Raw genomic sequence first — 14948 nt, forward strand, 5'->3', positions numbered from 1 at the left:
TTTCTTTCAGGACCGTGAGTACATAATCCCACTCTTCCCTGGTCTATAAGGTTTCTGTGGAGAAGTTCTCTGATAACCTTATGGGATTTCCTTTGTAAGTGATAAGCTTCTTTTCTCTTCCTGCTTTTAAGATTCTCTCTTTATCTTTGATATTTGACTGCTTAAAAATAATGTGTCTTGGAGAAAATATTTTGAGTTTAATTTGTTTGGGAACCTATGAACTTCAAGAACATGCATGATCAAATCTCTTCCCAGATTCCAGTTTTCAGCCATTATTTTTTAAAATAAGTTTTTTGCCCCCCTTTCCCTTTCCTCTTACTCCAAAATTTGCAAACTGGTTCATTTGATGGTGTGCGATAGATCACATACACTTTCTCTACCGTTTTTCATTATTTTTTCTTTGTTCTCGGTATGGATAATTTCAAAGATTCTGTCTTCTGTTTCTTAGATTCTTTCTTTTGCTTGACCCATTTTGTTGTTGATACTCTCTATCATATTCTTTTTAAGTTCATTGTATTCTTCACTTTAGTATTTTTATTTAATGATTTTTAATGACTTCTATCTCTGTTAGACTTTTCATTCAACCTGTGAATTGTTTTCCTGATTTTTATTGAATTGTGTTTCTCTATTTTCTTGTAGTTCACTCAGTTTCCTTTAAACAGTTACTTTGAATTCCTTGTTGGGTAATTAATTTGCAGATCTACATGTCTTTGGGGTCAATTACTGCAAGATCCTTGTAATACTTTTGTGGTGTCATGTTTCCTTGTTTTTTTTTTTGCACTTCTTGAAGTCGTGTATTGTTGACTTCACATTTTAAGTAGAAGTGATCCCCTCTAATCTTTACTGACTGATTTTGGAAAAGAATTACCTTCCATCAGCTCTACTAGGGATTCTGAGACTTTCTCAGACATTCTTTAGATATGCTTGCTCCACACTTCTTGCTCCCTCTTGTGGCAGAATTAAGCTTGTGTGCTTTTTCTCCATCCTGCTGTACAGCACACGGATTACTGGCAGCCCCTCTTTTGTTTACACAAAGGCAGTGTTAAGCGTTCAAATCTGTGGTCACTTCCTGGCCCATGGATTCTGTCCAGCTTTCTGCACATGCTCCCTAGCTGTCCACCAAAGCTCACTCTTGCTATCAGAAATAGTACAGGAAGCTGGTTATGGGATGGAGGTGTGTGGGTATAGGACAGTGTGCTGTGGGTGCCTATGTGCCAATTATGGGATCAATGGGTGAAGCACCCCAGAAGCTCTGGGGTAGGCCTCCTGATGGAATCTATGGTATAATATAGTAGGGTCCATATTCCTTTGATGCATTTTGAACTTTGGCTGCTATTCTCTTAGCCACCTATCATCTCCCAGTCCTACAGCTTCTGACTCAGTACTTCAAATGGGGAGAGAAATGGACCTCTAGTAGCATCCCAAACAACTGGGGAAGCTGGGCACTCACTGGTCTGTTTGCTTACCACCCAAATGCACAGTTGGACAAGACTCCTCCTGGGCACCTTGGCATGTAGTGCTGGATCCCACAACTCCCAAAAGGCGCTTTTTCTATGATAGATGCCAAATTGTTGTTGATGGGAGGATTCAACAAAGAATGTCTTATTTGGCCGTCTTGCTGTAATTATTCACCTCCCTTAATTTTTGAACACAGTGCTTCACTGACTTCTACAGCCAGAGTTGTTCTGAGAAGTCTGACACCATTCTGATTCCTTATCACTGAATGTATCCTGCCTCCTTCCCCCAGTCCCACTCTGGAAGCTTTCAGCATCTTTACCTTACTCTCATTCTTCTGAAATTTAATAATGTGAAAATTTGTTGCCCCATCTATTTATTGAGCTGAGCACTTACTGCACCATATTAGTCTAGAAACTTGGGGTTTGCCATCAGTTGTGATAAAATTCCTTGCATTATTTCATTCTCTGGAATTATTAACTTGGGCCCTCTTGCGTGGATACTACTGTTTTCTTTTTTCTCAGGCCACTTTTGCTGTTTTTTTCTAAAAAATGTTTTAGCTTTGTCTCCCGATCTTCACTATGACTATTATTTATGTGATCATATTTTATTTTTAAGCTTCTTTTTGTTTTCTAAAGAGTTATTTTTCAGTATCTTGTTTTGTTCTTTTTTCTTCATCTCTTATGTTTCTGGTGCCAGTACTTATAGGATTTCTTTTAAAAAATTATTATTATTTTTGGCCATGCCCATGGCAGGCATAAGTTCCTGGGCCAGGGATGAAACCCAAACCACAGCAGTAACAATGCCAGATCCTTAACCACTAGGTCACCAGGGAACTCCCTAGGTTTTTGTTTTTGGAGATTTCTTTAGTTCCCTAAATTCTTTTTGTTTCCTCAGTGCTTCTTTATTTTTTTTTTCCTTTCATGTTGGAAGTTTCCCATACATATTTGGTTACTTTTGTCTTTCTGTTTCTAGTATTACTGACACACTAAAAACATTATTGGAAGTTTAATATATCACTCTTTGGTTTGCAAAGTTTCACTAAATCTCTTTTGAGTATGGTATTCCCATCTTCAGTTAATATTGCTGAATAAAAAAATCTTTCCAGGTTTACCTTCTTAAGAGTAAATCTCAGGCTTCAGCCAGCTGTGGTGAAGTTGACACCTGACAGTGTGTGTGTGTGGGGGGGGGGGATTTAGAGGTATCATTGATTCTCACACAGACTTTGCACCAACTCCTGTATTTCCAATTGCACCTGCACCCCACTTTCAGGATTACCTATTGTTTGTATCCTATACTTTTTCTCTTTTTTTCACTCTCATTTTTTTCTGAAGTAATTTTAAAACAGCCTCCTTATAATGTATACATATGAAATAAAACAACTGACACTTTATGTATGTGAAAAATTATGTATTTTTCTCTCATCCTCAGTTGATAGTTTAGCTGGGAATATAATCTAAGTTTAAAAAGCATGTTTTTCCCCTAATAAATCTGAGAAATCCACACTCTCTTGTCTTCTAGCATTTCACGTTATTGACTGGAAATCTGGTAATAGTTAGAAAACTCTGTGTTATCTATTCCTTATTTGCTGATGCTTTTATTATTTTCCCACTAACTTACTATTCTGAAATTTTACACTTATAATTTATTGAATATTATGAATTTCAACCCAGCAGTAATCTATCCTCTAACATTCCTAACAGAAGCCTGGTTTCATTCAGATAACTCCTCCTTCTCCACACAGCCCTTGTGATTCAATTAAACTTGCTTCATTTCTACTCTAGGAATGATCTTTAATTAATTCTAATCTTGTAATATGATCTCATCCCCCTTGTTAGTGATTGTTTTAGGAATGGGCAAGGGACCCAATTCTGGACAAGGAGAGAGTTGCTGGAGGCTTTGGGGAGATTTCTTTATTGCTCTTAAGACAGAATTACTGGGAGCCTGTTTCCTTCCATATTTCTGGAAATAGACAAGGAAGAATATTGCATCACTTGCTTCTGTCATTCATTTTTGACAATAAAGAAACCTATCTCTAAAACAAAGCTAACCCCCAGAGGAGTGAAAAACAAAGAGAGCTGCATTCAAATAAAGCTGAAGCCTGATCATACTAGGCTTGGCATTGGCTTTGCTTTTAGACGCCCTGTTACATGAACCAAAAATATTTCTTATTGTTTAAGACTGCTTCTATTGGATTTTTGTTACTCAAAGTGGAAAATGTCTTATCTGATACTAAGTTGTACAAAAGTCTTTTATCTTTCATTCTTGAATCACATGGACTGAGGAGCAGGAAATATGGACAGGGAATATGACTGCCCTCTTTGGTGTTGTTTAATAGTCAGATTTTCAAGTGAGCTGGCAGCATCACTTCCACCTTCTTTGTTCCTGCCAGTTCTAAACCTTATGCCTCTCTAGACGTCATCTATACAACATGGTATTGTCATGGGGTCTAGAGACAGAGTACATAGCTCCATCACGTCTTAGCTAGGTAATATGTGCATATTATTAAATGACTTTGTGCTTTTAGTTTACTTATATTCAAAATGAAATATAATGGTACTTGTTGCAGAGGATGGCTGTGTTAAATGAGTTACTATATATAAACTGTTTGGCATGAGAAAGTGGTTTTTAAGTGTTAGCTACTAAATTACTCCAAATACTTTCTCCCACTTCATTATTAACAACAGAACCTTAATTTTGTTCAAGATGATAAGTTAGAATTACTAATTTTCTGAGATTACCTTCTAGGTAGATTTAGATATGTAATACAATTCAGATCAATAGAATTCAAGAAGAAAACTGATGGATGAAGCTCTGAAAGAACTTAAAATGTTGGTCAAAAGCCAGAATGTATCTTTTCTTCTTGTCCTTTACCCTGTAGTTCCTATTTGGAATGGGATGCAATGCTTAGATATTCAAGAGCCACACTGCAATCACAAGAACAAAATCCACACACTTTAGAACATAGATATAAACGAGAAACACCCAGTGCTGATGACTTCCTTTAGCAGTACTTCAACCCAGAAGTAACCTGGAATTCTTACTCTGTGAGGAGGAAAACACCTGTTTTGTTACACACTGTTTGGGGTTTTTTGTTACACACTGTTTGGGGTTTTTAGTTATATACAGCCAAAGGCCATCCTAACTCCTACCCAAGGGACCTTCCAGGCAGGGTGGTGTGATCTTCTTGTGTTTTGAAATCTTGGTTTGGGGGAAATTATTTTCTTATTCTGCTTTATACTTCAATAGATTTCCATGTTCTTTTCACATTTTAGAAATTGGTTTGTTATCTACAAATAATTTCAAAAACTTCTTCCCATCCTCTTTACCTTTAAGGTTGACTCCTTTTCTTTTCTTTTTTTTTCTTTTTACCACCACACCTGTGGCATATGGAAGTTCCTGGGCTAGGGTTTGAATCAGAGCTGCAGCTGCCGGCCTATACCACAGCCACAGCAACACAAGATCTGAGCCACATTTGCAACCTAAGCCAGAGCTTGTGGCAATTCTGGATCCTTAACCCACTGAGGGAGGCCAGGGATCAAACCTGCATCCTCATGGACATTACGTCAGGCTCCTAACCCACTGAGCCACAATGGACACTCTGGTTTATTCCTTTTCTATCCTTGTATTTTATTCTCTAGAGGAAAGGGAAATAACAACAGTAATACCTAAAATGGGGATTCAGATCTTTAATGATTTAGGGGTCATGGGCAATGTGAAAAAATGAAGTATCCATTTACAAGATACTGTTAAAAAAAGGAAAATATATGTCCCTGTTAAAGATGCTTAAATTCAATTAAAATAAATATATCACTGAAAGACTATATACCTTAGGTCCAATGTGACTATAGACCGCAATTCTGTAAATTCTGAATCTGATTGAAAGACATACATAAATGTGAGAGAACTCTCATACTTAGTCAACTGCAACACACATTTTCATTCATACACCAACATTAGAAACAACAAAACAACATGCTATTAAAACCTTTTAAAATTAAGAGTATTTAGCTAAAACACCTCCACTTGTTTTCTTCTAAACAGTTTTTCCCCTTTTTGAATTTTGACTGCTACAAAACATAATATAGTAACTCTAATATTACACTCAAATAAAAATCCTCTCTTTGGGGGTTGCTATGGCTTTGAAAGAAAACCAACCATAGGCAAAAATGTCAGATAGCAAAATGTGCATTTCTTACCCCCACCCCTCCTCAGTTTCTTTCCTCTCCTTAGATTAATCTGTAAGTTGAGGAGCTGCATTATAGTAATGGCTTTAAGGCTTTTACTGCCTAACAAAGCAGTCATTACTGATGATACCAATTTCTGCACATAAACCACCAGTATGTATACCTTGCCTTCCTATAAGACTGCACCTGAATGGAACCAACCAGAGACCAGGCCTGTGCTGCTCCCATTTCCTACAGGGATGAGTGGACCTCAGAGCAGTAAGGGCTAGCTGTGGCTGTTCTATTGATTGGTCAATTCTTTGGCTCTACATAATTATTTCTGCACAGATAAAATTTTGCCAGCAGGGAAAATGAGTTTCAGATTGGAAAAGTGTGCTTCTTAAGCTCACACAGTGGCTGTAGAAGCTGGGATTCTATCCATGCACCGCCTAGTTGGAAAACTGTTGGAGTTTTGTTTATGTCATTCAAGCTTCCCTAATAGCAGACAATTACAAAATCTGGACTCTTAAACAAATAGTAAGTGGACTAGACTGAAAATCGGACAACAAGTATTCTAGTTCAGACTCATCAACTTGGAGAATTTTATTGATCACTTAGCCTAATGTTCACAATGGTAATCATTAAAATTTTTTTCAGATTTCAAATTCTAGGCATCTGTGATTTAGTTTGCTTTAAGTACTATATCTTAAGCTATGAATTTCTAAATAATTGGAACTTTATCTAAATATTTCACTTATGTAGTGCTTATACACTTAAAGAGACCTTGAAAATTTTCTTGATAATGTTGACAGTTTGTCAGACTTTAAATGCATTTTCCTTATTACCTTTTCATCTCTATTTTAATACGTTAAGGAACTCCATATAGGAAAGACTTAAACAATCATATCTTTGGAACTAGTTTCATTGAAAAGTCCCAGTCCAGATGACTGAATAAAGGGAACATGAACTTTTATCATGTTTTGGCAGTTGTGGGAAATAGAACCTTAGTTTAATTTAGTATAGAGAATATAGTACATTGGGCTTTGTATAACATAGATAAATACTTATTAGAATATTTGGTAGGAGGAAGTTTTGACATCCTTAGGACCATTAGAAAACTTAGTTCATGACTTCAGACTAGGAGATTTTATACAAATTACTATAAAATTTCATTTACATATACCCTTGGTAATATAAAATTTGAATTTCAAAAGACCAAAGCAGATATGGTGAATAATAGTTTGTGTTTCAACCATGCATATTCTAAAAGAGTTTTGGACTTAACTTTAAAGCCCCCTTTTCCTGTAAAAAACCTGCTCTGTCACATTGTCACACAACATCCTGTCACCCTATTTTCCCAGGCTGCCAGGAAACTGTCCCCTATTGATGGCTGAAATGGGGAAATACTTCTTACTGATCATCTCCTCAACCTCATCATCATGAGTTACTTAGGTGAGACAATCAGGAAATTCTGAGTCGTTTACTTTTTTTTTTTAATGATGAGGTAAAAATCTCTCTTCCAACGAAGTATAATAAAGCCAAGACTTTCGTATTGAAATTTCACTCCGGTGTTTGAATTCTCATCTTTCATCAAACAGTAGAAAATATATATATACATTGTGTGTTTGCTATGAATTTAGCCATCCTTCTCAGGACTAGCTTTTCTACTTGGAAAATTAGCCAAAATATAGATCTGGTCACAGTCAAGATTTTTCTTGCCATAATGGCTGAAATGCTACAATAATAGAGTTTTACTTATATTAAAAATGAATAACTTTATATGGGCCAACCATTTATACTCTAATTTTAATTACTGAAATTATAATTTGACATTTTTATAACTAGATGAACTGTAAACATTAAAGAGAGTACAAATAAGAAAAGGGAAATTAATTTGGGATTTTAACATTAAGAAGGTAGTGCTGGTTGGGCTACAAGTAGGATTTGGTCCTATAACTCATTCACTGAGTCATCCATCCATTCATGTTTTCAACCAAATGTACTTCTTAGTATTTGTAATGTACCACTATCTTTTCTAAAGGCTGGAGATAGAAAGACAAGTTGCAGACAGAAACAAAATGACAATATTTAATAACTGTGCTCTAGGCGATGAAGATGATCTTGAGATGAACAGAAAGCTAAGCAAAAGGGAGCCTGTGTCAAATTTTGACTACTCGTATACTTGGCCCCAGGCCAGCCCTGCTTTTCTTCATGATGACACTTTAGCGAGAGTAAACAAAAGCAATGTGTGTAGATTAGAGCAAAAACAAACAAACCCATATCTTTCAGCCTTTTACCAACAACTATTACTTCTGTATGGGAGTACTTGTATAGTCTCAATAAAACAATCTGATTGCAATAACAGTTTATTTGACAACTTTTGTGACCTAAAATGTGCATTAATTTTTATTTAGTATACCTACAGGTTTATGGTTCACCACATTGTAAATGATATGGAAGGTTCCCCTTACTGAAATAAATAACAATATAAAATATCAATAAACACAGAAAATGATGAAGATATTGATTTTAATTAAATGAATGCCTCAGTGATTTTTCTTCAGTCTCATTCTTTTCATATTTATTTAAGTTTACTGAGGTGTTTTTTTTTTTTTTTTAACAATGTGAAACAATTTTGCAGTATAAATCTTTAGATGATGCCATAGTTTTTACCCAGCTAAAACATGGAAAGAAGCCTCCTTTATGTCAACCTTTTGAAAGATGTATTCTGCCTACCTGGTTTTCCTTGTTCTGTCATAGTTAATCATTTGTTATGATATGCAGAAGACAGGATATCTTGAACTCTGGGAAATATGAAGCAACAGAAAGATTTCTTGAGATCACTACAATACAACAGTTTGTTAAACATTAAGTTAAGCATAATTATGCCCAATGATGAATAAAAAATGCATATTTGATTTCTAAGGTAATATCTAGGTCTCATTCGTGAAGAGATGTGTGAAACTATTAGCCACTATGTAAATATGTAACTTAAGTAAAAAGTACTTCAGTGGAAAAATATTATTAATGGATTACTACATTAATTTACACAAACTACACAAACACATCAATTGTGTTTCCTCAAATTCATATGTTGAAACCCTAACCTTCAGTACTTCAGAGTGTGACCTTATTTGGAGATAAAATCTTTACAGAGTTAATCAAGTTAAAATTAGGTCATTAGGATTGGCACTAATCCAATAGGACTGGTGTCCTTCTAAAAAGGGGAAATTGGGAGACATACACATACAGGGAGAACACCACGTGAAGATAAACGCAGAGATTGTGGTGATGCTTTTACAAATCAAACAATGCCAAAGATTTCCAGCAAAATACCAGGAGCAAGTAGAAAGGAATGGAACAGATTCTCCCTCAAAGCCATCAGAAGTGTTTTCCCTGTTTAACCCATCCAGTTTATTGTACTTCATTATGGCGGCTTGAGCAAACTAAAAAAATTATACGTCTGACCTAACATGGTCTACAAAATACTGCTTATTGCTGTGTTTATTGTTCACAAAATGGCTTCTGCCTGTTTGGTTTGTGTAACTCTCCATGGCTACTAGTATAAGAAAAATAACAACAACAATAATGTAATAGTAAGAGCTGGCTTTTTGAACACTTACCACATCTCAGGCTCTGTTTTGACCATTTCTGACGCCATAAGATGAATGGGTCGTGAAAAAAAGATTTTTCATGTATAAAGAGTAATTGTATTACTTTATTAAACATTAATTATTAATATTAAGTGTTTTCATTAAACTTACATTAATATAAAAATTGTAACCTTCGAGTGGGGCACTGTTCCAAAAAAAAATTGAAAATATAAAGCCTGAGGTTAGATGGCAGGTGATGGGGATAAGTCTGGGAATATGGAAAAATCTTTGCTAAAAACCACCGCCTATGCTAAATTTGAGGGAAGTTTATATGCCTACTAATGATTTCTATTTAGATGCTAAAATGCTTCATAGCCCTAGTGTGTGTTGTCTATCTTTAACCACAGTTCACAAAGTATTACAAAGAAGCAATGAGCTCAGGGAAGAAAAAGTCAGCTTGTAAGCAGAAGTGAAAGAAAACTCATAAATTTAAGGACTTTCAGCATTGGAAGAGACTGAAAAAAATGAACTAAAAAGACTTTTAGTAACAAGACATAGTAAAAAAAAAAAAAGTGGTCTTTTTTTTTTGGAGTTCCCATCCTGGCTCAGTGGAAACAAGTAGTATCCATGAGGATGTGGGTTTGATCCCTGGCCTTGCTCAGTGGGTTAAGGATCTGGCGTTGCCGTGAGCTGTGGTATAGGCCAGCAGCTACAGCTCCGACTGGACCCCATAGCCTGGGAACCTCCATACGCTGCTGCTGTGGCCCTAAAAAGACCAAAAAAAAAAACCTTTTTTTTCTAGTTGAAGGGTCTCAGGGCAAACGTCAGAGTAGGATTTGGCTTGACCGAAATTGTTCAAAGAATCCAATTACAGCCACCTTGAAGTTGAGTGGGAGAAAGGCATGAGGGTAGAAGATCTAGATATAAATATATTTGAATATTCTTTTTTTTAGGAAATAACTTTGGGTATGATTACTGGCTGTATGACACTGACCGAAGCAAATAAAATCAGAAATCTACAAAGTTTTGCCGTCAAGGAAACCGCAAGTGCACCCTTGAGAAAAGCATTTTTAGATTCCAATGCTAACATAAACTTTTGTAATCTAACATATAGAAAGCGCCCTGGAATGCCTCCTCCAAGGATGGCATGCTTTCCAAACTCTTTTCAGATGTGGCCAGGAGAATAATGACAAGGAGGAGGCTCCAAGGGGTCATAGCCAGAGAAGCCACAGAGAAGAAATGACAATGTAATTCTTCCCAGGGAGTAGAAGCAAGGCCTAGTCCAGCAACATCTTTCTTCCTACCCTCCCCTCACCTCGAGTGTGAGACTGTCACAGTATCTGTGCATCGGTATTTCAGAATCACTAAAGAACACTGACTGTATATCTTTTATTTTTCCTCTTCCCAATTCAGGATATTTATTGCAGATATCCCAGGTTTGGAGGTAAGATGAGAATGCAGATAAATGCCTTTTTGATTCATTGGTCACCTGACCATCAGGAGCCACAGACCGACCTGGTGGAGAGGACAGAGGTCCTGAATCCCAAGATTCCTCCACACCCAAGTTGCGGTGAATGGAGGAGCACTGGGTTATTTCCTTTGTGCCTGGGAGGCAGATGTGAGTTGGCTTGATTTATGAGAGGATGAATAAGACAAATACTTTGTTGACTAGAATTTGGACTGTGACCAAGACTGTGTTATGTATTCAACACACCATTTTCTCTTCCTCAACACATAAGGCAACTGTTATTTTTCCCTTGAAATTAGATTGGGGACCATGTGACTTAGTTCAGGTCAGTTGAATGGAAGCAGAAATAATGTAAAATACTTTTGGACCCAGCTCTTAAAACAATACTGAACAATTCTCTATTCCTGTATTCTATTTCATTAACCTTTGCTACTAACAAAACATTGTACATGTTTTTTAGATGTACTAAAATACAGGAGCATCCTTGGTACCTGAGTCACCACTTGGAGGGGAGCTGCTCAGGAGCTGCCTGACCTGCACTGGACTGTTACTTGAATGCAATAAACAGAGATTCCAAAGTCTATTTGGACTTTGGATAGCCAAGTCTATCCTTCCTAAAACATATCTTAAGGACAATGAAGCCCATGCCAGGCCAATTTTTATTCAAAAGTTTGCAATCATGAGGAATGACGATGGCAGTTTAATCCAAAATATAGCTAGGATTTGCACCCTAATTTGACAATCCAGAGCACCACCTCCCAAATGACCCAGGATAATAACTGTTCTAGTAAGCAGTTCTTCTGCTCACCAAATCTAATCTTTCTTTAAGGATTAAACAGAAAGAATGTTATATCTATAGGAATCATTAGAAGATTTTAAATGTATTTTATAGAGTAGCCAAAAGAGTTTAATGTTGTACACTTAGATCCATTTGATGTGTCTCTGAGCATCAGTACTTCCGGTTTCCAGGACTTCTTCTCTACATTGCCATAAATAGGGATCATCCTTGCTGGCTGTCCTTCTGTCTTCTTAGATTCTGAAATGGAGATTTGGGTACAGATACCAAAATGACAATACGGCTAAAGAAAACCATCAACTTTTACTCCTTTTTGATGGACCCTGGTTTCCTGTCTGTTTTGCTTGCTTTCCCATGGCACTTTCTGTGACACATGAAAAGTAAAATTAAGGAGCTAAAAGTAATGCCAAAGTTAATGGTAACAAGTCTAGCATTTGGCAAAGAGCTCACTCTCACTACTATCCTTGCCATCCAGTGGTTCTAGACTGGAGATATCATTTGCTCATTTTTCTTTCAAAAATTTTGCCTTTATTTTTCAAAACTGATTTATGAGACTCTTTGTGTATGATGAGGCATAAGCCTTTTCATATGCATTACATTTTTACTCATTGCCTTTTCTTTTTGACTATTCTTACGGTTTGGGTTTTTCTTTGGATATGAAAGTCCTTATCTACTCCAAGATTATAAAAACATCCACCTATGTATTCCTTCAATTTTTATAAATTTAAATTTTTGATCCATCTGGACTTAATTTTTATGTAAAACATGAAATAGAATTCCAGGGAATTTTTCCCAAATGTCTAAGCTGTAGTTCTGACAATGTATCTTGAATAATATCGTTTTGTTTGTTGTTCTGTCAATTTAATACTTCCTTGCTAAATATTTGTACTTGTTCCTATATCTAGAGTCTTTATTTTTTACATCATTCTTTATTTAAAAAATATATTTTCATTCAGATTACATTTTTCCTGGTTTTCCTTTTATTGGTTTAATTTTCTTAATTTTGCTGATGTTTCTTCATGTCATTTAGGTTTTTGACATTCCCAGCATTTTGCCTTTGGGTGACTTTCCTTCTCATTTTTTATGCCCCTCTGAGATGTTCTCACCTACTTACAGGCTTTCAAATAATATTCATTTGGAAAGGATTCCAGAAATATATCGCCTTGCTGCGGTTCTCTCTGAAATTCCAGAACAGTCATCTCTCTCTCTTTATCCTGCATTCATCTCAAATGCAGCATATTTAAAATGGAAACTCAAAGTTCCTGTAGTAGCTCAGTAGGTTAAAAACTTGACTAGTATCCATGAGGATGCAGATTCGATCGGTGGCCTTGCTCAATGGGTTAAGGATTCAGAGTTGCTGCAAGGTGCGGCCTAGGTCCTGAGTTGCTGTGGCTGTAGCCGAGGCCAGCAGCTGTAGCTCCGATTTGACCCCTAGCCTGGGAACTTCCACATGCCACAGGTGTGGCCGGCCCATCACTCCTACTAACTCCTTCCTCCTCAGCCTAAATCTGTTTTCCTTTTTCCCTTTCTTAATTCACTCAAAAGTAACCCTGCCCCTCCTATTACTCAAAGTGGGAAATTCAAATTCATACATTCTGTTTCATAAAGTCTTTGTGTACCTCCCTTTTTATAATTTGACGTTAACTCTAGCTAAGAAACATTCTCAAATACACATTTTTCCATCATTCATTAATTTGGGACTCACCTCTTGTTTAGACCATGACAAAAGCCTCTGTCCTGGTTTCTTTCTTCAATATCTGCACTTTACCCACTCATCCTTTAGACGGTTTCCAAAAACATAATTTAAACACAGATCTGATGATGGCACTTCCCTAGTTAAATTTAGGTGTTCACAATGCCAAATTATTTAGTATTTTAACATTCTTCTTTAACATATCTTTATCTTAACTGTGTAGTCTTGTCTTGCACTACATACCCTGTGTTACAGCTATTTTGGGCCTCTCACCATACACCTAACATACTGCATCCTTCCATACCTCCAGATATTTGCCATCAATCCATTCTTTCCTTCCTTGCCCAACATATAAGTACTTGCACATCCTTAATGACTTATCTAATTGCTACTTTTCTTTTGCCTTCCTAGGTATTCCATTTTTGTTCTCATTCACTTTAAATAAATTTGCATAATAACATCTATCACAAAACATAAAATTTACTTATTTGAATTAATGTGCTTGAAGAGAGTTCTTTTCTTATTCATCGTGTTATCTGCAGCTATAGCAAAGGACAGGCCATACAGTAAGTGTTCAGAAACTGTCTCTCAGGAGTTCCCATTGTGGCTCAGCAGGTTAAGAATCTGACTAGTATCCATGAGGATGTGGGTTCAATCCCTGGCCTTGCTTGGTGGGTCAAAGGATGCTGCATTGCCGTGAGCTGGGTGTTGGTTGCAGGTGCCATTCAGATCTGGCATTGCTGTGGCTGTGGCACAGGCTGGCAGCTGTAGTTCTAATTTGACCCCTGGCCTGGGAACTTACATACACTGCAGGTGAAGCCCTAAAAAGACAAAATAAAATAAAATAAATTGTGTCTCAAACTGAATTCAAACTGGAAGAAAATCTCTATTAACATTGGGCCATTTTTTTTTTTTTAACCTAAAAGCATACATTCAATTTACCCATCTAAACTGATTTTCTTTTGGATGAATTACCTCTTCACCACTGATTACAGTCTTTAGTAGGGGAAATTCCAGGTCCTTCTCTCCCAAGACTTGAGATAATGGATCCAGTTTCTTCTCTTTGTTTTTTGGAACAGTCAGGGAAGGGCATGTGAATAATACAAGGATCAGAGTGAATGATACAAGGAACAGCATTATTTATACAATGACTGAGGAAATAACCTGGAGACCAGTCATCTCATCAGCATCAACAGCACCAGTAGCATTAGCACTCTAACTAGGTTATGACACCGAACTTGATCTTCCTCACTTCTTTGTCTTTGTTATTATTATTATTTTAATAGTTGTTTCCCTAATACAATTTTTTTTCCTGCTGTACAGCATGGTGACCCAGTTACGCATACATGTACACATTCTATGTTCGCACATTATCATGCTCCATCATAAGTGACTAGACATAGTGCCCAGTGCTACAAAGCAGGATCTCATTGCTAATCTGTTCCAAAGGCAATAGTTTGTATCTATTAACCCCAAGTTCCTCAACCACCCCACTCCCTTCCCCTCCCCCCGCTCAGCAACCACAAGTCTATTCTCCAAGTCCCTGAGTTTCTTTTCTGTGGATTTTCCTCACTTTTTAATCATGCAAAGCTTCTTCTGTTGTTATTTAAATGCCACATGTTTCATGAGGTCTACCTTGACCAATTGATTTGAAATGGTAATTTCTGAATATTGCTGATCCTCACACTTTTCTCTACTTTTTACAAATTTCCGTCATACTTATAAAACAGTACATATTTTACTTATTAATAATTTATCCACTCCAGACATTTGTTTC

At 36.6% G+C, this 14948-nt stretch overlaps 1 long non-coding RNA gene across 3 annotated transcripts in view; it reads right to left on the minus strand.

The window, feature by feature from the left end:
* The window catches only part of LOC110260243 (uncharacterized), a 585810-nt gene that overhangs the window by 9030 nt on the left and 561832 nt on the right, over positions 1–14948 (minus strand). For 2 of the 3 annotated variants that reach the window (XR_014843510.1, XR_014843511.1), the window contains 3 exons: positions 14147–14232; positions 11602–11718; positions 8358–8425 (listed from right to left, as the gene is read on the minus strand). This is a non-coding gene — a long non-coding RNA (uncharacterized LOC110260243). The remainder of the gene's footprint in view (positions 1–8357; positions 8426–11601; positions 11719–14146; positions 14233–14948) is intronic. The other variant, XR_014843512.1, reaches the window with a different exon arrangement.

Source organism: Sus scrofa, chromosome 4 (assembly GCF_054392235.1).
Source record: "Sus scrofa isolate SSC_HxYL_T2T_F1_AM1 chromosome 4, Sscrofa_HxYL_maternal_Yorkshire_Landrace_v2.0, whole genome shotgun sequence".
Lineage (NCBI taxonomy): Eukaryota > Metazoa > Chordata > Mammalia > Artiodactyla > Suidae > Sus > Sus scrofa.